The sequence below is a fragment of the Ovis canadensis genome, chromosome 23 (genome assembly GCF_042477335.2).
Source record: "Ovis canadensis isolate MfBH-ARS-UI-01 breed Bighorn chromosome 23, ARS-UI_OviCan_v2, whole genome shotgun sequence".
In the NCBI taxonomy this organism is placed as follows: Eukaryota; Metazoa; Chordata; class Mammalia; order Artiodactyla; family Bovidae; genus Ovis; species Ovis canadensis.
Window position 1 is genome coordinate 30741538 of NC_091267.1, and position 23156 is coordinate 30764693.

Sequence of the window (23156 nt, forward strand, 5' to 3'; positions counted from 1 at the left end):
ACTGAATGCCATGATCTTAGTTTTTTGAATGTTGACTTTTAAGCCAGCTTTGCCACTCTCCCCCTTCACCTCTTTGCTTTCTGCAATAGAGTTGTATCATCTTCTTATGACATTGTTGATATTTTTTCCAGCAATCTTGATTCCAGCTTGAGTTTTCCCGCCCAGCATTTTGCACAATGTACTCTTCATGTAAATAACATAGCCAGGGTGAAATTTATATCTACAGCCTTGAAGTTTACACTTTTCTCAATTTAGAATAACTTTGTTGTTTCATGTCTAACAGTTGCTTCTTGTCTGGCATACAGGTTTCTAAGAAGACAGGTAAGGTGGTCTGATTTTCCCATCTCTTTAAGAACTTTCCACAGTCTGTTGTGATCCACACAGTCAAAGTCTTTAGTGTAGTAATGAAGCAGAAGTCAATGTTTTTCTGGAATTCCCTCGTTTTCTCCATTATCTAGTAGATGTTGACAATTTGGTATCTGGTTCATCTGCCAATCTAGCTTGTACACCAGGAATTAATGAATCACATACTATTGAAGCATAGCTTGAAGTATTTTGAGCATTACCTTGCTAGTATGTGAAATGAGACTAATCGTGTGGTCTTTTGAACATTCCTTGGCATTGTCTTTCTTTGGTATTGAAATGGAAACTGAACTTTTCCAGTCCTGTGGCCACCGCTGAGTTTTCCAACTTTGCTGACATATTGAGTGCAGCACTTTAACAGAATGATCTTTAAGGATTTGAAATAGCTCAGCTGGAATTCCATCACCCTCATTAGCTTTGTTTGTAGTGATGCTTCCTAAGGCCCACTTGACTTCGCACTTTAGGATGCCTGGCTCTTGGTGAGTGATCATACCATAATGGATATCCAGTCATTAATAAATGTTTTGTACAGATTTTTGGTATTCTTGATGCCTCTTCTTAATCTCTTTTGCTTCTATTAGGCCCAGGCCATTTCTGCACTTTATTATGCTCATCTTTGCATGAAATGTTCCCTTAGTATCTGCAATTTTCTTGAAGAGATCTCTAGTCTTTTCCATTCTATTGGTTTCCTCTATTTCTTTGCATTGTTCTCTTCAGAAAGCTTTCTTATCTCTTCTTGATAGTCTCTGGAACTCTGCATTCAGTTGGGTATATCTTTCCCTTTTACTTCTGTTCTTTTCTCTGGTATTTGTGAGGACTCCTTGGACAATCATTTTGCCTTCTTGTATTTCTTTTTATTGGGGATGGTTTTGGTCACCATCTCCTATACAAACCTCTGTCCATAGTTCTTTGGATACTTTGTCTACCATTTCTAATCCCTTGAATCTATTCATCACCTCCACGGTATAATCATAATGTATTTGATTTAGGTCATACCTGGATGGTCTTGTGGCTTTCCCTGCGTTCTTCAATTTAAACCCAAATTTTGCAAATAAGAATACCATGATCTGAGCCATAGTCAACTCCAGGTCCTATATTTGCTGACTGTATAGAGCTTCTCCATCTTCAGCTGGAAAGAATACAATCAATCTGATTTCCGTATTGACCATGTGGTGATGTTCACCTGTAGAGCTGTCTCCTGTGTTGTTGAAAGAGGGTGTTTGCTGTGACCAGTGCATTCTCTTGGCAGAAATGTTTACCTTTGCCCTGCTTCATTCCAAGGCCTAACTTGCCTGTTCCTCCATGTATCTCATGACTTTCTACTTTTGCGTTTCAGTGATGAAAAGAACATTTTGTTTTGTGTGTGTGTGTTAGTTCTAGAAGGTCTTATAGGTCTTCACAGGTCTTATAGGTCTTGACAAAATCAATATGCATGTATTTTCATTTAATTCTTGCAAGGGAGTAATTAGTGTTTTACTATTACAGAGAAGGTAATTAGGGCTTAGTGAGCCCAGGTAACTTGCCTAAGGCCCACTAACCTGCATGCTAAGTGACAGAGCAAATATTGAAACCAATGTCTGAGATACTTATTGCAAGTTATGCCAAAACTCTTCCATTTACCTCCAGAATGTCTCTTCAAATTGTCAGTCTTTCTTTTAGTCCTGCATGGCTGATTTGTATGTAATGTACCATACTCTCATGCCCTCTGGCCTCTATTAGGTTTAATTGATAGAAGCCTCCGGAGAAGATGGGAAGGAAAGATAAAGGAGAGGGAAAGGGGTATTTCTCACCTGGCTCTTTTGCTGTCAGATCCCCTTGGGGTATCTGTGTCCTTAAATAGAAGACCACCACTTTTCTCAAGGTGGTCTGTTTAATAGAATACTGTCCTTTTGGGTCTTGCTCACTTTATCTTCTCCTTGTTCTTTAGGCTTAGAGGTGGTAATGGGTCTCCAGGTGCTGACCCCAGTTCCTGCACTACTTGTGCTTCCTCTATACCAGCCTGCTCCTTTGTGTTAGATCCTCCTGGAATTACCATAAATTGAGTATGCCATCTGTTTCCTATGACACTTTGGCTGATACAGGTGAATCTGGAATGACTTTCTCATGTAGAAAGCTGCATAAAAATACGATGCAAGGTAAATACTTTCTCTAAAATTCATAGCACCACAATTGTGTTGCTAAATCTGTTTTTAAAAGTGAATTGAAGTTTAAAACTGTTTGTGACTTAAGAACTCATACCTAAGAATGAGTGCTCTCCTAGCACTGTGTTCCCCAGACAAGAAGCATGCTATGACTTTTAATCATGAAAAATGCATTCACTGCAGAAATTCAACACTTCCTCCATGAAGTTTATGTAGAGAATGTTTTCAGTCAACAAAATGCTTCAGAGCAGTGAGTAAAATTTTAGAGGAAAAGCAGATTTGGGGGGATGCTGGGAGAAATACCAATTAAGGATCATGTTTTTCATTGTCTTAAACTACAAGAAACACATGTATCCTTCAATGAGAAATCATTGAAGATATGGTTAAGTGCTTGTAATAATTGCTTATTTTGTGATGAAATAAATTTCTTAAAAAACAAATTGAAAAAAAATTTTTTAACAATCTTCTTAGCCCAAACTATATACCTTTCTTAGTAAAAAGTAAATGAATAAAAATAAATAGTTCTTGGATTTATTTCTGTTTTTTGTTTGTTTGTTTGCTTAGCTCTTCTTTCTGTTTATTATAGCAGAATTTAATTAAAAGGAAAATAGTGTTAAGAGAAAATTATGAGAGTTTATTTTATATACTGTTATGAGTTTCAGAGAAATCCAAATTAAACTTAAAAATAGGTGGTTTTAAACTACAGAGATGGCTATTCTAATTCACACATCAAAAGGTAAATGTTTGGACTTTACCTTTGAGAATTTAAACAAATTTCCATAGACAACTCCTTTAAGTTTAGTAAGAAAAAATTTATTTTCTTAGATTCATGTCAAGAAAAGAAACCAAGTTCTTATTCTTCTTAGAAATGATATCCAAGAATAAACCACACTATATTTTATTTTAAAATGCTAAAAATTGTTTATATTTAAATTATTTAAAAACTATAACCCCAAGGTAAAAAAATAATGATACAATTTAAATTACCTGTAAGAATACATTTGACAATGGCAACAGTATTGCCCTGTGGATTACCTATCCCAACCTGCTTAGTCACACCTAGAGCGAGATTCTCCCTGTTTCCTGCCTTTGCAGCTGTCCCTTCTATTGCTAAAGTAGTCTTTTGAGTCCCCCCTGACAGCTGAATTCACTGGTTCTCAAATTTTAGTGTCTGAATGAAACTTCTGTAGGATTTCTGGTAAAACAAGTTTCCTGAATTCTCCTCCTCTAATTCAGTACAGGCCTAGGGATCTGTAGTTGAGCAAGCACCTCAAGCTTCCTGATGCCTGTGGCTGAAGAACCAGATTCAGGAGTAACTGTGAATTTGATATTCTCTAGGATTTTGCCTTCATCTTGGTCATAGGAGCCAGTAGATTAAGGAGATCAAGGTATTCCATCTAGCACAAGTCTAGACTCAGCAACAAGACTCACTCTCTACAAATGTAGCTTTTTGGGGGTGTCCTCCTTCCAAAAAACCGGAATTCTACTTGGTTCTCAACCTGAGGGGTAACCTTGGCTCTCAGATGTGCTAACTGGGTAGTATGTGTTTTGCTGTGTCTTGCCAAGTTACCTCTGGTGTCAGCACTCTATCTCACTCTTAACCAGTCTCTAAAACTTGACGTACTCAGTGAGAACCTGGTAACTGCTCCAAGTGTTTGCTCATGCATGTCTACAGATCACCTCTCTTCAACTTCTCCTTACTCTGAGTTACCATTATTTCCTGTTGGATCCTTTGTCTTAAAAGAAGAATGGCAGAATAATTTTACATGCACCAGAATCAGACTGTCTGAACTGGAAACTTGATTCTGTCCTTTACTAGCTGGTTGACCCTGAGTATGTTACAGACGTCTCTAACTCAGTTTCTTTTGTGTAAAGCAAATTAGTGATTATTCATAATATTGTTCAGAGAATTAATGTGATAATATGCACAAAGCACAAAACACAGTTTCTACCACATATTAAGTACTAAATAAGCATTAGTTAATAGTATTATCAAAGTGATTACCTTAGATTACACAGTTTAGTATGATCTCATGGTAGAATGGACTCTCTCAGTTGCCTGCCATTTTTGGTGTCATCCTAGGAGGAGGACACAGCTACTCCTGGTCTATATCCCTCACCCCCTCAGACAATCAGCCAGCTGTCTGAGGGTAACAGCTACTTGAGGTTATTCACAATGTCTTCTTACTTCTGTATCCTTTGTACTTTTCTGGAAAAAGAGGCTTCCGATCTTTTATTGTTAACACACAAAGACATGGATAAGGCTCCTAAAATTTTAAACTTTTCTTTTGTGGGTTTCTTCCTTTGTTGGTTTGCCAGAACGATTATGTATCAAAGATTATCTGGCTAGAGTTAGCAATTCCTTTGACCTAAAATGAAGAATGAAGTAACTTGAAATGAAAACTATAAAGGGGAAAAAAACCTTATCAAGAAGAGGAATGGCATAGATTGTGTCAGATTTCTAGCCACTCACATAAGAATCATTTGCATGCACAATAGGGTGTGCATGAACTCTCAGAATTGCTAGCACTACCAAACCACTCTACTCCAGACTCCACTTGGGGCAGCAGGCTAGGCTCTTGCCACATGGTCTTCTTTGGAAGGTGGGCTTTACCAGTTCACACATTTCACCATTTCATGGATTCTTCCATAAACTGAATTTCAAAGGTAAAGAGAAGATGGGGTGCTAGTTTAATGCTGCCTCTTAACCTAACACAGTGAGTGATGCGGAGAAGCATAATGCAGCCTCTATCCTGTACTTTGGTGATGCTGAAAGGCCCTAATTTGCTCCCTCTCACCAAGGAGGCTGCTGTGTTGTGGTGATATCAGTCCATCCGATTCAGCAGCAGCCTGCAAGGTCCCGTGTGACATGGAATAATGTCCCAGAAATCCGCACTGCCAGAAAGGCCCAGGGATAAGCAGAGCATTTGTGGCTCTGGGGCCCGACCTGAGGTCTGCCTGGGACGTCTCCATGTAAATGAGTATTGGGGACACGATTTGGACAGCTTAATCCTGCATTGTCAGGAAGGCTGGAGCCAACGTAAGCTCCAGACACGCTTTCATTCAAAACTGGAATACAATTGGACTATCTCAACTTCTATTTCCCATTATCACCCAGAGACCTGTAACAGTTTACTAGGAAGAAAGAAAAAGGGGAGAAGAGAGGAAAAAAAGACCAGTCTCTATCCCCACTGAAATCCTGTTCAGAGGATTTGCTGCAATGGCTTTCCAGCTCCAAATAAGACTGATTAAAATAAAATTACTCAGTCTCCTGACCCATAGCAAATTTCATGAGCTGCAATTTGTCTAGTAGTTGAGCTGTGAGTACAATCTGATTGGCTATAATTTAGGTTTATAGTTCCTTTTTCTTTTTTTCCCCTTTAAACACAGTAGAACCCAGCAATCCTGAAGTAAAGAACTTTAGAAAGGAAAAAGGAGGATTTAGTAAAAGCTTAGGAAAAAATGGAAAGAAAAAAAATATGTTAATGGTTTGCTTTTCTAAAACCTTGAATTCTCAGTGTCTCTAGAGCTTTGCAGAGGGAGAATGTCCTTGCTTTGTGCTTGAGCTTTCCATTCTAAACTTCCTAGTTGTGTTTGCCCTGCTAGATTGCCTTTGTCTTTTTTCTTTCTTTCTTTCTTTTTTTCTGTAGTCTTTGTATCCTTTTTTCTCTATTTACATCTCTGATTTCTAGGTCTGTGAACCATGGTAGATTTTCCAGCTCTAAAAATGCTGAAGACCCACAGTGCCAAGAATTTCCAACCTCTCCTCCAGGGAAAGTGGCTTTTTCTCTCCAGGCTCAGCCAGTTTGCCACAGTTATCAGTGCTCTTGGAGACAAGCTTGCTTCCTTTCCAAATGAGCAAATGGCCTGTAAGTCACATTAGCAGTCCTGGCTGGAGGGCACTGTGGAAAATGCCTTTAACCTTCTATCATTCCAGGTATTGGCACAAATCTTTTCAATATCCAGAAAGGGAAATGCATTCAGGGGACAGAAACAGTAGGTAACAGTTGCCTGTTTTCTCTTTACAAAGCAGAACCACAGAGATTTATATATATATGGTAAGCCTGGCCTTAGGACTGCAGTCCTTCTATTAAGACGTCTCAGGTGAGTTAGAGTGAAATATGGTGATCAGTTCAGTTCAGTTCAGTTCATTTGCTCAGTCATGTCTGACTCTTTGTGACCCCATGGACTGCAGCACGCCAGGCTTCCCTGTCTATCACCAACTCCTGGAGTTTACTCAAACTCATGCCCATTGAGTCAGTGATGCCATCCAACCATCCAATCCTCTGTCATCCTCTTCTCTTCCTACCTTCAATCTTTCCCAGGATTAGGGTCTTTTCAAATGAGTCAGCTCTTCACATCAGGTGGCCAAAATATTGGAGTTTCAGCTTCAGCATTACTCCTTCCAATGAATGTTCAGGACTGATTTCCTTTAGAATGGACTGGTTGGGTCTCCTTGCAGTCCAGGGGATTCTCAAGAGTCTTCCCCAACACCACAGTTCAAAAGCATGGTGATATGAGAGGTCAAATGAAGAGACAATTGGAAACACCGGCTGATGTCCAGCCTTTTCAGTGTTACTTCTCTATGACTGAAGAGTAATTATATACTTTGAATACAGAATTTCCTTAATTTTCTCCAAGATAGAGAAACATGCCAGCCCTTCCTTTCTCTAACCAGAACTCACTTCCTGGCAGTCAGGGACTAAAGAGGTTACTTGGGGGCAGCAGTTAAGGAGCAGATGGACCCGGGCACAATTCCCATGGCTGTGCCGGTGTCTTCTGGAAGCCACGGCCTGGTGAGTTCTTCGAAGGAGGGGATGAGCAACACCATCTTTATTCCCTTGGAGGCATCTGTGATATTTTTTTAGCTGGATAAAGAATTTTAAAGTTTTACTTCCCTAGAGGTACATGGGACACAGTAGATGTTCAATTAAAGGCTGTAGAAAGGTGAATGAGTCCATGGAGCTTCTCTGCTTTAGACAGTGTTCTGAGTGGCGAAGGACCCCAGCAGCCTGCTGTGGGCCTCTGCTGTCAGGGAGACAAAACAGAAATGCAGACAGCATCACCTGCCTCTGAGACTCCTTATTACCATCCACTGTTAGGCAAAAAGAAATTTAGAAGACTTCTGCCAGAATAATGGATTCAGGAATTCCTTCCCTTTCCCATTTTGCTCTCTAGATGAAAAGAAGCTACTTCTGTGGAAAGTAAAACAGCTTGGGTTCAGACAAAATTTGGCCTGAATATGAGTGCTACAGGTTGCATGTTAACTGGGACAAATTGCTTTGCATCTCTGAGGCTGAGTTTCCTTTTCTAGAAAATGCAAATAAGACAATCTACCTTGCAGGAATGTTAGGAGGATTAAATAAAATGAGGTCTCTAAAACTCTTGGTACCTAGTAGTATCTTAATAAGTGAGCTTGGTTATGATAAAAAAACATATGAAGAACACTTGACACTCTTCTGCAGAAATCCCTCTCTCTAATTCACTTCTTCTCATATATTGCTTAAGGCCACTCTAAAAAGGGGGAGATTTTTTGAACTGCCCATGCTTATTTTAAAATATGTAATCATTAGAGAGTTTAAAATGGGAATCTACTGTTCTTTCTATTTTATAGAGTCTCGTTAATTTGATATTCAGTAGGACATGGAAAATTGATTCCAATTGTAAGTCATTTAATTTTTTTTATTATGGAAAGATTCAAACTTATGCATAAGGAGGTTAATGAAATCCATGTACCCATCAGCCATCTACAGGTAGGATGGAACCCTAAACTCTGACAGTCTCATAGGACTTCAGATTTCCATATTTCCACCTCCAGATGACAAAGATGACCTGGACTTATATTCTTATTTTATACTTGAGAAAACTGAGATTCCTAGGGATTGTTATTTGTCCAAAGTCACATTTAATCTGAAAGTGGAGTTCAGCCCAGGGCCCAAATCTGATGCCCACTCCACAGCATTTCTCTTTCCTGACACTTGCCATGGATAGAGATGGGAGAAGAAGCTTGAGAGGTAATTCAAGTGTTAGCTTGGCTACTCTCTCTTTATCTGCGTCTTTCATCCTTTTAAAAAAGCAATTAAAATAGTTACTGACTTCTGACAAGTAGCTGTTTTCTAAAAAAATTTACTTTGTGTAGCCCAGAGTGTATTTCAGATTTCAGAGTGTCAGTTTTCATGTTCAGTTCAGTTCAGTTCAGTCGCTCAGTAGTGTCCGACTCTTTGCGACCCCATGAATCGCAGCGAGCCAGGCCTCCCTGTCCATCACCAACTCCCAGAGTTCACTCAGACTCACGTCCATCGAGTCCGTGATGCCATCCAGCCATCTAATCCTTGGCCGTCCCCTTCTCCTCCTGCCCCCAATCCCTCCCAGCGTCAAAGTCTTTTCCAATGAGTCAACTGTTCGCATGAGGTGGCCAAAATACTGGAGTTTCAGCTTTGGCATCATTCCTTCCAAAGAAATCCCAGGGTTGATCTCCTTCAGAATGGACTGTGTGGATCTCCTTGCAGTCCAAGGGACTCTCAAGAGTCTTCTCTAACACCCTATATGCAAAAACACACTGGGTTGGTTATACTAGTTCCACTTAATTTGATGATAGTCAGGAAATTTTTCCCGTTAGTAATACTCCTTAGTCAACATAAAAGGTGATGTCAGATTAAAGAGTTTCTCATTCTAAATTGCTGACCATCCCAAGGAAGTACATTGCTTTCGGCAGGAATGGTCATTGTCCAATTCTGAAAACTCAGGATAGTTTTGGGTTTTTGGAAGACTGGACACCAGAGGGTGGTAAAGAGCTGCACAACTTACTTCTGGGTCTTTAAGAAGTTTCCATGGTGATGGGGTCAGCTGGCCTTGAGAGGAGAGTTGAGCATGTTTGGTGCTGGAGGATGTGTTCCCAGCTTAGAGCTCTGTCGGAGGCATCTGCCTACCTGGAGCCACAGGCTATGTTAATGGACCGCAGTGTGCCATCCCCTGGTTGCTGCTGACTTGACAGTTGGTTTGGTCAATCCCATTGATTGTGAGGAAGTCAACTGTTAAAAATAGAATCAATGGTGCTACCACTAGCTCACTAGCCATTTACAGGCACTCATAAATACTGAAAATGACTGCCCAGAGGCTGAGCTTCCAGGCTTCTTTTAACTTTACTTTGAATTTGCTGATTCTTGCTACATCAGCAGAAGAGAGAATTTGAAAGAGCTGAAAACAGTCCAGGATGCATGAGTCTCTCAAGAAAGAAATTATTAACAAAATGTCGACTCCCATGCATAAAGCTTCTTTTGAAAATCTTTCCTAAATTCATGAAATATCAGGTTTGGTGCTTTGGTCCTGCTCTTCATTCCTGGTACCCACACTTCCACTTCTCAAGAACAAATTACTCCTTTAGCTATGAAATCAAGTCCATCTCCTCACCTGAATGTACCTTCTTAGGGTACATTTTAGGGTTTGACACAATGCTCAGCACAATGTAGAATATAACAGATTTTGACCTTCAAAATCTTATAATGACTTAAATGTAAGAGACATGTAATGAGCAATGTGGACTATTTTATAAGCTCTAGGTTTGTTTGGTATATTGAGTTAACATACTGGTGGGAACTCAGTTTAATTTACATTAAGAATATGGAAAATATATGAGTATGTGTGTGTATATATATATATATATATTTATTTATTTATACATTATACATGTGCTCAATCATTCAGTCGTGTCTGACTTTTTACTGCCCTATGGACTGCAGCCTGCCAGGCTAATGTGTCCAAGGAATTTTCCAAGAAAGAATATTGGAATGGGTTGCCATTTCCTCCTCCAAGGGACCTTCCTGACTCAGGGATCAAACATATTTCTCTTGCATTTCCTGCATTGGCAGGTGGATTCTTTACCACTAGCACCACCTGGGAAGCATATATATACAAACATATATGTATATTTATCTGTTCTTTATATACTCATATATATATGATTTACATATACTCAAGTAAACAATACATGACTGAGCATTAATTTGTGCAGGTTGAATACTAAATAACACATAGCTTTGAAAGCTTAGTCTTATAGTTTTGTTTTTCTTCTAATCATATACTCCTTCCCATAGTAATTTAATTCTGTATTCATGATGATTTATGATGATACACACTTCAATAATTTTATTCATACATCACACTCTTTACCACTCATTCATTTTTTCAATAATTTATTCAGTTTTGAATTTAACAAATATTTTGGAGATTCACCATATACATATCTTAAGGCAGAGTAAGAATCTGCCTTAGGATACAGCAATGAATGAGGTGCAATTCCTGGCCTCATTGGAGCTGACACAAGAAAACTGTTAGGTAAATCTTAAAATAGAGATATACATGTAGCATTACAGGAGAGATGGAACAGTATCAACCCCTGATGCCCAAGATTAGACTAAACTTCTTCTGGGGAAAGGTGGTATATGGACTGAATCTTAAGGAATGAATTACAGTTAGCCAGTAAGGGGAGGATGAAGATACTCAATGGGAGGTCAATGTGTGAAGTGCCTCAAGGTGACAGGTGCTTGATACATGCTGAGACTGACAAATCTTTTAGATGAAGAGATGAAGCATCAAGGGACCAGCAAAAAGAGACAGGCAGAAAAGATCAATTACAAAGAAATTTGTGTGTCATCCTAAGGGGTTTGGATTTTATGCTGTTCAAAATGGAGAATTATTGAAGCATTTTAGACAGGAGATTAGTAAGGTCAGAGACACATTTTAGAACGATCACACCAGATACTGATTAGAAGAAGACAAAGCAAGAAACAAGAACACTAGATAGGCAACTGTTTCAATCTTTCAAGAAAGGTCCATAGAAAACTGAACTCAAGTAATAGTTATCATGAAGATGGGCAAAGGTGTTGAGAGATGGAGATATTTTCGGTGTTATTGATGAGCTCTGGGGCGTAATTGAGAGGCAGGCAGGTGGTGATGAAGCCCTGGATTCCAGATCACGCCATAATCTGTGTGAATGGTGGTGCCATCTTCATAGAAATATGAAGCCAAAGACCTTCTGAAAGACTCAGTTCTGGGATCAAATATTCCGTGCTTAATACTACTACATCTTTGAACTCATATCATAATCAAATTGCACCATGAACACTTATCACACACTATTGTATTCTATAATTGTTTAAGATAAGGTATATTGTATTTTATAACTGTTAAAAGTAAGTGGGTCACATTTCCATGTCTATCAGATAACAAAAACAAATATTCTACTTGTGCTCACCTGTTCAGTTATTTTTATAACTGGAGCACATAATCATGTTCATATTCATATTTAATGATCCTCTGATTTCAGTTTAGGGTTGAGGTTCATAATGTGAAATTGTGGGTTACAAAGAAACATTTTAACCATGGGATCAGCTCCAATAATTTGGTCACCTGATGAGAAGAGCTGACTCATTGAAAAAGATCCTGATGGTGGGAAAAATTGAAGGCAAAAGGAGAAGGGGGCAGTAGATGATGAGATGGTTAGATAGCATCACCGACTCTGTGGACATGAATTAGAGCAAACTCTGGGAGATAGTAAAGGACAGGGAAGCCTGGTGTGCTGCAGTCTATGGGGTTGCAAAGACTTGGATATGACTTAGTGACTGAACAAAACCACCATGGGATCAGAATCTGCAAGTAGCTTTCAAGTTATTTTCTGATAGACCTCCAACTAGCTTCATATATACATGTGTGTGTGTGTGTATATATATATATATATACATATATATATGTATATAGTTCTTTTCATGACATTCTGACTTCTTCTGTGTTCTTTGGATTTAAAGGAATAAGATAAATTAAGTTATAATCAATTAGTGACTTGGAAGCCTTAATTTTAGTATATACTGATGGCAACCCACTCCAATACTCTTGCCTGGAGAATCCCAGGGACGGGGGAGCCTTGTGGGCTGCCGTCTATGGGGTCGCACAGAGTCAGACTTGACTGAAGCAACTTAGCAGCAGCAGCAGTGTACCATTAAACCAAGATAATTCCGTGCTTTGGGGAATACATTTTTTTAATGCTTTTTAATCATTTTCTCACAAATGCATTTGGAGAATTCTGCAGACCACAGTCTTACCAAACCTCTGTATTGCATCCCACTTGCACAGACAGCAGGGCCCCTTCTTTAATGTCCTCTTGCTTGTTCTGAGGGTGGTTTAACAAGATGTCCAAAACAGAATCAGAATCGGGTCCCCCACGGGCAGAACTCATAAATGATTATTTCAACTTAGTCAGAGAGTAAGATGGAAAAGGAAATGGCAACCCACTCCAGCACTCTTGCCTGGAAAATCCCATGGATGGAGGAGCCAGGTAGGCTACATACAGTCCATGGGGTTGCTACTAGTCTGGCACGACTGAGTGTCTTCACTTTCACTTTTCATTTTCATGCATTGGAGAGGAAAATGGCAACCCACTCCAGTGTTCTTGCCTGGAGGATCCCAGGGACAGAGGACCTGGTGGGCTGCCGTCTGTGGGGTCACACAGTCGGATATGACTGACACAACTTAGCAGCAGCAGTAGGGAGTAAGAGGTTACTCAAATAAATCATTCAGGTGCCCCAAATAACATAGATTTCCCATGATAATAAAGAGTTTTAATTTATTATTTTTTAGGCTGTTCATAACAAAGAAAATATTAAAGAATAATAATAAATAAATGTAAGAATTTTAGAAATGGAAGACAACATAACTTTAATACACTTGTCATAAAACAGAATTTTGAAAGACCCTATAAAAGTAACATTGGAAAAGTAAGTGACTAGAAGAATATCCAAAGAAAATGAAAAGTACAAAATTGCCTCCAAAAGTCACTTAAAAATGAAAAAAGAAAAAAAATCCTGAACCATGGAGGAAATGTATAAATTTAATAGAGAGTAATTAAAAAAATAGGCCTACTTACCTTGTTTTATCAGTGATTCATTTCAAATATTTACCAAACATTCAATTTGCATGAGACTTTTACTATTTACAAATATACGGCAAAGCCATGGTTTAAACATGATAAGATTGATCATGAGCAAATAAACACATCACCAGTACTGAAGATACTCCTATAGACTGAGGCAAAGAGAATAAGTCTATTGCAAAAGGAGAAAAACAAACGGGCAAAATACAAAGAAAATATTAAATTAATATTTCTGCTATTTGAGGAAGGTCTATACTATAATTTCATGTTCATATTCACCGAATCAATAAATAATAAAAAGACCCACCTGGCTCGTCTGTCCATGGAATTCTCCAGGCAAGAATACCAGAGTGGGTAGCCACTATTACCTTCCCCAGGAGATCTTCCTGACCCAGGGATTGAACCTGGTTTCCTGCACTACAGGCAGATTCTGAGCCACTAGGGAAGCCCAACATATTCAGTTCAGTTCAGTTCAGTTCAGTTCAGTTCAGTTGCTCAGTCGTGTCTGACTCTTTGGAACCCCAAGAATTGTAGCACGCAAGGCCTCCCTGTCCATCACCAATTCCCAGAGTTCACTCAGACTCACGTCCATCGAGTCAGTGATACCATCAAGCCATCTCATCCTCGGTCGTCCCCTTCTCCTCCTGCCCCCAATCCCTCCCAGCATCAGAGTCTTTTCCAATGAGTCAACTCTTCGCATGAGGTGGCCAAAGTACTGGAGCTTCAGCTTTAGCATCATTCCTTCCAAAGAAATCCCAGGGTTGATCTCCTTCAGAATGGACTGGTTGGATCTCCTTGCAGTCCAAGGGACTCTCAAGAGTCTTCTCCAACACCACAGTTCAAAAGCATCAATTCTTTGGCGTTCAGCCTTCTTCACAGTTCAACTCTCACATCCATACATGACCACAGGAAAAACCATAGCCTTGACTAGACGGACCTTAGTCAGCAAAGTAATGTCTCTGCTTTTGAATATACTATCTAGGTTGGTCATAACTTTTCTTCCAAGGAGTAAGCGTCTTTTAATTTCATGGCTGCAGTCACCATCTGCAGTGATTTTGGAGCCCAAAAAAAAATAAAGTCTGACACTGTTTCTACTGTTTCCCCATCTATTTCCCATGAAGTGATGGGACCGGATGCCATGATCTTCGTTTTCTGAATGTTGAGCTTTAAGCCAACTTTTTCACTCTCTTCTTTCACTTTCATCAACAGGTTTTTTAGTTCCTCTTCACTTCCTGCCATAAGGGTGGTGTCAACTGTATATCTGAGGTTATTGATATTTCTCCTGGCAACCTTGATTCCAGCTTGTGTTTCTTCCAGTCCAAAATTTCTCACGATGTACTCTGCATATAAGTTAAAGAAGCAGGGTGACAATATACAGCTTTGATGTACTCCTTTTCCTGTTTGAAACCAGTCTGTTGTTCCATGTCCAATTCTAACTGTTGCTTTCTGACCTGCATACAGGTTTCTCAAGAGGCATGTCAGGTGGTCTGGTATTCCCATCTCTTTCAGAATTTTCCACAGTTTATTGTGATCCACAAAGTCAAAGGCTTTGGCATAGTCAATAAAGCAGAAATAGATGTTTTTCTGGAACTCTCTTGTTTTTACCATCCCCATGGAAAAGAAATGCAAAAAAGCAAAATGGCTGTCTGGGGAGGCCCAACATATTACAGGTTATTTATCCATTAATTTGTTGAGAAACATTAATGTTGTTTCTAAGCTTCCCTGGTGGCTCAGACGGTAAAGCATCTGTCTATAATGCGGGAGACCTGGGTTCAAGCTCTAGGTTGGGAAGATCCCCTGGAGAAGGAAATGGCAATCCACTCCAGGACTATTGCCTGGAGAATCCCATGGACAGAGGAGCCTGGTAGGCTATAGTCCATGGGGTCGCAAAGAGTCGGGCATGACTTAACGACTTCACTCACTCACTCACTGAATGTTGTTTCTAGTTTGGGGATATTACAAATAAAAATGCTGTGAACATCCATATACCCATGTTTATGGACATAAGCATTCATTTTTGTTTGAAAAATACTTAGGAATAAAAAGGCTGGATCCTATGATAGGTGCGTATTTAACTTTTTAAGAGACTGCTAACTTTGTCTCCAAAGGGATTGAATCACTCCTCTCAGAAGTGTCCAAGAGTTCCAGTTCCTCTACATTTTTGCCAAGGCTCTGCATGCTCAGACTGCTTAATTTTGCTATTTTAATAGGTACCTAGTTGTATATCACCAGGATTTCAAATTGCGTGAAATTCTGTGTTCAGATGTATCCTAGGTATTCTGTGATTTCCTTTTCAAATAATAATTATTAATGGAGTTCAAAATTCCTATTGTTGGGATGTTTTGCTTTCATTAGTTTTATAATCATTATACAATATCGTAAAATTATAATTTATATTTCAATTGGGTGTTCTTTGGAAGGAATGATGCTAAAACTGAAACTCCAGTACTTTGGACACCTCATGCGAAGGTTTGACTCATTGGAAAAGACTCTGATGCTGGGAGAGATTGGGGGCAGGAGGAGAAGGGGACGACAGAGGATGAGATGGCTGGATGGCATCATGGACTCGATGGACGTGAGTCTGAGTGAACTCTGGGAGTAGGTGATGGACAGGGAGGCCTACTGTGCTGCAATTCATGGGATCGCAAAGAGTCAGACATGACTGAGCAATTGAATTGAACTGAACTAACTCTTGAACCACATGGGTTTAAACAGTACATATCCATTTATATGTAGGATTTTTTTTTGTTTTCAATAAATACATATTATAGTTTCAGTTGATCTGTGCTTGGTTGTAACTAAGGATGCAGAACCCATGTACTAAAAGTAGACTGTAAAGTTATATACAAATTTCCTACTGTGGTGTAAGACTTGACCTTAATCCCTGCATTTTTCAATGATCATTTATGTTTCTAATATGGATAAAAATAGTATTTACTTCAATTGATCTTGTATAGTCATTAATTAAGATATGATAATGATATAAAATACTTAACACAGTGACAGAAATTATAAATTAAATGGAACATTGTTTTAAGGTCAGCAGTGAGGACTCCATCTTGTACATGATGGGACATTGAAGAGAAAGGACTGGGGACTGGGGTATATGAGAGGAACCTAAGATTATGAGTTGTGAAACTGGTTATCTTATATTTATGCTTGGATAGCTAACCTTGGAAATTTTCTCAACAAGAATCGTTACATATATTTCCATTCCCTGAAGGACTAGCTTCAGAGTCACATAAAGAACCAACAATCTTGAAATACCTTAAAGTTCTTAAATGATAAAAAGTCATAAAATAATAGTTACATAAAAATAATGATTACAATAGTTGATACATAAAGGGTAATTTATTGAGTGTTATAATATGCAAAATTTTAAAATATAAACCTGTTCGTTAAAAATTATATCTCTGTATTTTGCTTTATGTATTTTTCCAACAGCCAGGACTTATCAGTATGCATATTGATGGAGAGATAAGTATCTGAGGAGGATAATTACTATTTAATCAAATTACAAAGAAATTTTGATGCCACCAGTTTAAATAAATGTTTGGACAATTGGTCATTAAGAAATAATAAAGGTATCATTAGAAACAACATTACCAAGTCAAAGAGAGTAATGAAACTAGAGATCCAGATGGATTTTAAAAATAACCTTTAAAAAAAAATAGGAACATAGATTTATGAAATACTCATGAGTACCTACAAGACAATCATTATACCTGTTAGGTTGTCAGACAGCTTTTTTGGTCCTCTATTCCTAATCATTAATCAGAGTATACACTTACATGTTCTCCACATGTGGTTAAAACTCTGATAGTTCATCATTTTGTATTTTTATGTAACCCTTTTTTCAAATTGCCAACATCCACTGGATCATGGAAAAAGCAAGAGAGTTCCAGAAAAACATCTATTTCTGCTTTATTGACTATGCCAAAGCCTTTGACTGTGTGGATCACAATAAACTGTGGAAAATTCTGAAAGAGATGGGAATACCAGACCACCTGACATGCCTCTTGAGAAACCTGTATGCAGGTCAGAAAGCAACAGTTAGAATTGGACATGGAACAACAGACTGGTTTCAAATAGGAAAAGGAGTACATCAAAGCTGTATATTGTCACCCTGCTTCTTTAACTTATATGCAGAATACATCATGAGAAACTTCGGACTGTAAGAAACACAAGCTGGAATCAAGATTGCCGGGAGAAATATCAATAACCTCAGATATGCAGATGACACCACCCTTATGGCAGAAAGTGAAGAGGAACTAAAAAGCCTCTTGATGAAAGTGAAAGAGGAGAGTGAAAAAGTTGGCTTAAAGCTCAACATTCAGAAAAGGAAGATCATGGCATCCGGTCCCATCACTTCATGGGAAATAGATGGGGAAACAGTGTCAGACTTTATTTTTTTGGGCTCCAAAATCACTGCAGATGGTGATTGCAGCCATGAAATTAAAAGACGCTTACTCCTTGGAAGAAAAGTTATGACCAACCTAAATAATATATTCAAAAGCAGAGACATTACTTTGCTGACTAAGGTCTGTCTAGTCAAGGCTATGGTTTTTCCAGTGGTCATGTATGGATGTGAGAGTTGAACTGTGAAGAAGGCTGAACGCCAAAGAATTGATGCTTTTGAACTGTGGTGTTGGAGAAGACTCTTGAGAGTCCCTTGGACTGCAAGGAGATCCAACCAGTCCATTCTGAAGTAGATCAGCCCTGGGATTTCTTTGGAAGGAATGATGCTGAAGCTGAAACTCCAGTACTTTAGCCACCTCATGCGAAGAGTTGACTCATTGGAAAAGACTCTGATGCTGGGAGGGATTGGGGGCATGAGGAGAAGGGGACGGCAGAGGATGAGATGGCTGGATGGCATCACTGACTTGATGGACGTGAATCTGAGTGAACTCCGGGAGTTGGTGATGGACAGGGAGGCCTGGCGTGCTGCGATTCACGGGGTCGCAAAGAGTCGGGCACGACTGAGCGACTGAACTGAACTGAACAGCTCAGAACAGTGGCCATAAAATGTAGTGCTTTAGAGTAAACTCTATTAAGAAATCCTGGAAGAACTGGTCATTTAGCCTGGAGAAAAGAATACTGAGGGAGGGTTATTGTTATCTCCTGAGGCATTTTCTCAGTATCTAAATCAGATGGCTTTTTTTAAGTTTCTTGTTTAAGCCACATGTAAATGAAGACATTAATATGATCTGGCGGTAACTTTCTTTCCATGACCTTACCGAGACCATCAGAATATTCCTGTGAACTGCATTTTTCTCTGGCTGTGAGCTGCAAGTGTGGCAAGTTAGTGAATAACCAAATGTGACTTCCCAGGTGTCACTAGTTGTAAAGAACCTACCTGCCAATGCAGGAGGCATAAAATACACAGGTTCGATCCCTGGGTTGGAAACATTCCCTGGAGGAGGAAATAGCAACCCACTCCAGGTTTCTTGCCTGAAGAATCCAGTGGACAGAGAAGACTGGTAGGCAACCGTCCATAGATTTGCACAGAGTTGGACACAACTGAAGTAACTTGGCATTTAGGCAAGGATTCTGATGGAATGAAATGAAGTGATCCATCCCACAGCACCCTGAGGAGCCTGGACCAATGAAGATAATCTTAAACCAAGATAAGAAATGTAGTTTTGCTTTTTAACATGTACATCAAAGACTCTGTTCAGTAAAACAGTGAGTTATCCCACTGAGTTCTGGAGTGCCCTAGTGTTAACACACAAACATTCACATACACACACACATAACTACTATGATGGTAAATAAAAACTGTTTTCAGAATGGACATCTTAATCCCATAAAAACACTTACTGAATATTCATTCCTTTAGCCATTTCATAAATATTTTCTGAAATATTTTCAGATACTGTTCTGAAAACCTAGCACATTGGTAAGCAGAATTTCATGTAAATTGTGTTCTTTAAGCTTAAGTGCAAGCAAGATAATGATAAAACTTTTGCACAATTAAACATCAAATTATCATGAAAAATGCTGTAAATGGTAGTGAAAGCTGCCACAAGAGCCCAACAGAGAGAATTAGCCTCGGTATGCAAATCATTGTGAGCTGATATTTGCACTAGACTCTGAAGGTTTAACAGACATTAAAGTAAAGAAGAAAGGAGATTATTTCAAGCAGATGGAATAGGATGTGCAAGTGCCCTGCAGTCTCAGAGACTTGATTTCATTACTTCCTACCCAACGTGTGTCCGCAGTATTTATTATATATCTGCTATGTGCTTTGTATGGGCTTCCCTAACAGGTCACCTGGTAAAGAATTCACCTGCAATGCAGGAGACCCTGGTTCAATTCCTGGGTGGGGAAGATCCCCTGGAGAAGGGATAGGCTGCCCACTCAAGTATTCTTGGGCTTCCCTTGTGGCTCAACTGGTAAAGAATCAACCTGCAACGCGAAGACTTGGGTTCAATTCCTGGGTTGGGAAGATAGCCCAGAGAAGGGAAAGGCTACCCACTCCAGTATTCTGGACTACAGAATTCCATGGGCTGTATAGTCCATGGGGTTGCAAAGAGTCAGACACAACTGAGTGACTTTCATTTCCACTTTCACTTTTATGTGCTATGTATAGTCACTGTTCCCTATGTTGGGAATAGGGTGATGAAAAAATAATTGTGTCTGGGATCTCATGGAACTGTTAATCTAGGGGAATAGATAAATATTAAATTAATAGTTACACAGAATATTGTTAAATTACAATGATAATAAACCCTGGAAAGCACATGACACAATGTCTTACCTTGGATATGGGGTGGAGTTGCAAGATGGGAACAGGAACTCATTAATGAAATGATATTTATGCTGAAACTTGAAAGATAAAGATTTGATTATCTCAAAAGCAAGAGAAAAGCTTTCTAGGGATTGAAAATTACTGATTCAAAGTTTCTGAGACAGGAAGTATCTTGGTGCATGGATGGAAAAGAATGGTGATCATGGCGGTGGGGGTAGAGCAGACGAAGGCAAAGAAAGGGTCAGAAGAACTGGCCTGACCTTGGAAGCAATGGTAAAGGATTTGGTCTCTATTTTAGTGGCATTAGTCAGCTACTGAAAGAGTTTAAAGGAAAGAGATATAATGGGATTTGTATTTAAAGACTATCTGATGACTGCTTTGTGGAAAATGGGTTAAAGGTAGGCAGCTGTGCAAAAACTCATCAATGCGGAGACTATTGGCATCTTTCAGGTACAAGATGATGTAGCTCAGAATACAGACTTAGAGCAAGAGAAGGAATTTGATTCATGTTTAGGTAGCACATTTAGGAAAGATCCAATGCTGTTTTGATGCCATGACCTAGACCCAGTCACTGTGTTGCCAGTACAAGCAAATGACAGCATGTACCATACTCTCTGAGTTCTACTTGCCATAGTGTTACATACTGGAAAGGTTACATCGCTACCCATCACTGCTCAGTGACCTTAAATTTAGCTTTGGTGCACATATGAATCACACTGATATTTTAGTGTATTAAAGCTAAGTCATTAACAGTGCACTTTCCGAACTAAGGCTCAATACTTACCTGAAAGAGGAAAATAGTTTTTATTAGATGTCAACAGCATAATGGCACATTTTAAAGAAATATTACATCTGATGGTAAAATAAGGAGAATACAATCTCAACAAAAATAATTTAAGTCAGAGATAGAAGAGATTTATCCTGATGAAGAATGGAGAAAATTCAATACTTAAATGAGGTAGATTAAATAGGTATTAAGTCATAAAGAGAACTGTGAACCATAGAGACTTCTAGAGCTTTGGCAAAGGACTCTACAGGTTGTTCATCATAGTTTTCATAATCAGTGCTTCCTGGAGTTATGCAACGAGCAGCCTAATCAAATGTTTGTAGATAAAGAAGGCTGAGCACCAAAGAATTAATGATTTTGAATTATGATGCTGGAGAAGACTCCTGAGAGTCTTTTAGACAGCAAGGAGATCAAACCAGTCAATCCAAAGGGAAATCAACCCTGAATATTCATTGAAATGACTCTTGATGAAACTGAAGTGCCAATACTTTGGCCACCTGATGTGAAGAGCTGACTCACTGGTAAAGACCATGATGCTGGGAAAGCTTAAGGGCAGGAGGAGAAGGGGATGACAGATGATAAGATGGTTGGATGGCATTACTGACTTAATGGACATGAGTTTGAGCAAACTCCGAGAGATAGGGGGAAGCCTGGTGTGCTCCAGTCCATGGGTTCACAAAGGGTTGGACATGACTGAGTAACTGAACAACAAAATTCTGGTCCAACTCTGCTGTCTGTCTGCCCCATGTATTTAGACAAGTCATTTCACCTGTTGGATCTTCAGTCTAATTTTAGAATTGAACCGTGTTGCCTAGATATGTGTGAATCTAGTTCTGCAGTTCTGTGATTCCAAGTCAACACTGGAAGCTGACAATCAGGTAGCTTCCTAAAGTGCTGAAACAGTGTTTTCTGCCTCGGTCTGGGGTAGATTTTTGTTCACTCAAGGATTCTTCTAAAGATAGTTTGGTATATCTAGTGAAACTGAAATCAGATTGGGATAGTTAGTGAAACTGAGGATCTAACTTCTTTCCATTACTAGACCTCAGCAAAGCATCATTTCGTAATCCTGTGGTTCATTCAGCCATGCTTTGTCTCTGAGTCCTAGATTAGAAACTGTTTTACAAGATGGGATCTCGGTAAATCTGCCAACACAAAAATGTGCAATCTTCAATGCCTGAAGTCAGTTTTCCATACAACTTGACGAGGTTTGCTATGAGACCAAAATACATTTTCAGCTGTTACAGACAGCCCTTAAACATTTGCAGCTCAATGCAGTTGAATATTCACACTGTGTTTTTAATTAGGCTAATGTGTGCTTGCTCCAATGTATAATAAAAGACATAATCCATAATTATAACCCCTTTGCACTGCTTCCTGTCAGAGGGATTGTTTAAAAAAAAAAGTCTTGTTCTATCTTTCAATTTGTTAATGGGATTATGATGAGTAAAAAAGCCTGATTACCGTGGCCGAGCAGGCATGCCTTAGCAAGGTGAAAGGATTAATACTACAGGTCATCAGTAATTTAAAGATGTCAATTGCCAGGCTCATCCATGGGTTTCTGAGAAATGAGAGAATCTAGAAAATGTTTGCTCCTAGGAGGTGAGCACATCAGCTAAGTGAGTGGGGAAAACGTATCCTCATACAACTCTTCAATTCAAAATGATGCGCCAGTAAAAGGAAATACTCCAACTGTGAATCTACATATTAGGAACAAAAAATAAGAGTGAAAGGAATGGAATGCATTTTCAGTGAATGGAATTTAAAACATATTTTATATAATGAATCCTACCCTGGCTCTTCATCATGAATCTTAGCATCTATTATCATGTACTGTGGGCTTCCCTTGTGGCTCAGCTGGTAAAGAATCTGCCTGCAATGAGGGAGACCTAGGATCAATCCCTAGGTTGGCTATCCACTCCAGTATTCTGGCCTGGAGAATTACATGGACTATTCCATTGGGTTGCAAAGAGTCGGACATGACTGAGCGACTTTTACTTTCATCATGTACTGTTACCTGTGTAAGAATTTTTTTTTCCTTAGATGGATTTCATATTCCACAAAGCAGGAATTTCAGCATATAGCACTGGATGTTGTCCATAGTGGGTTCAGGTCACAAGGTCACTGATAATTGTGATGAGAATAATCCCTAATGTTCCATAGATGCCTAGGCCAGAAAAGGTCATTTCAAGC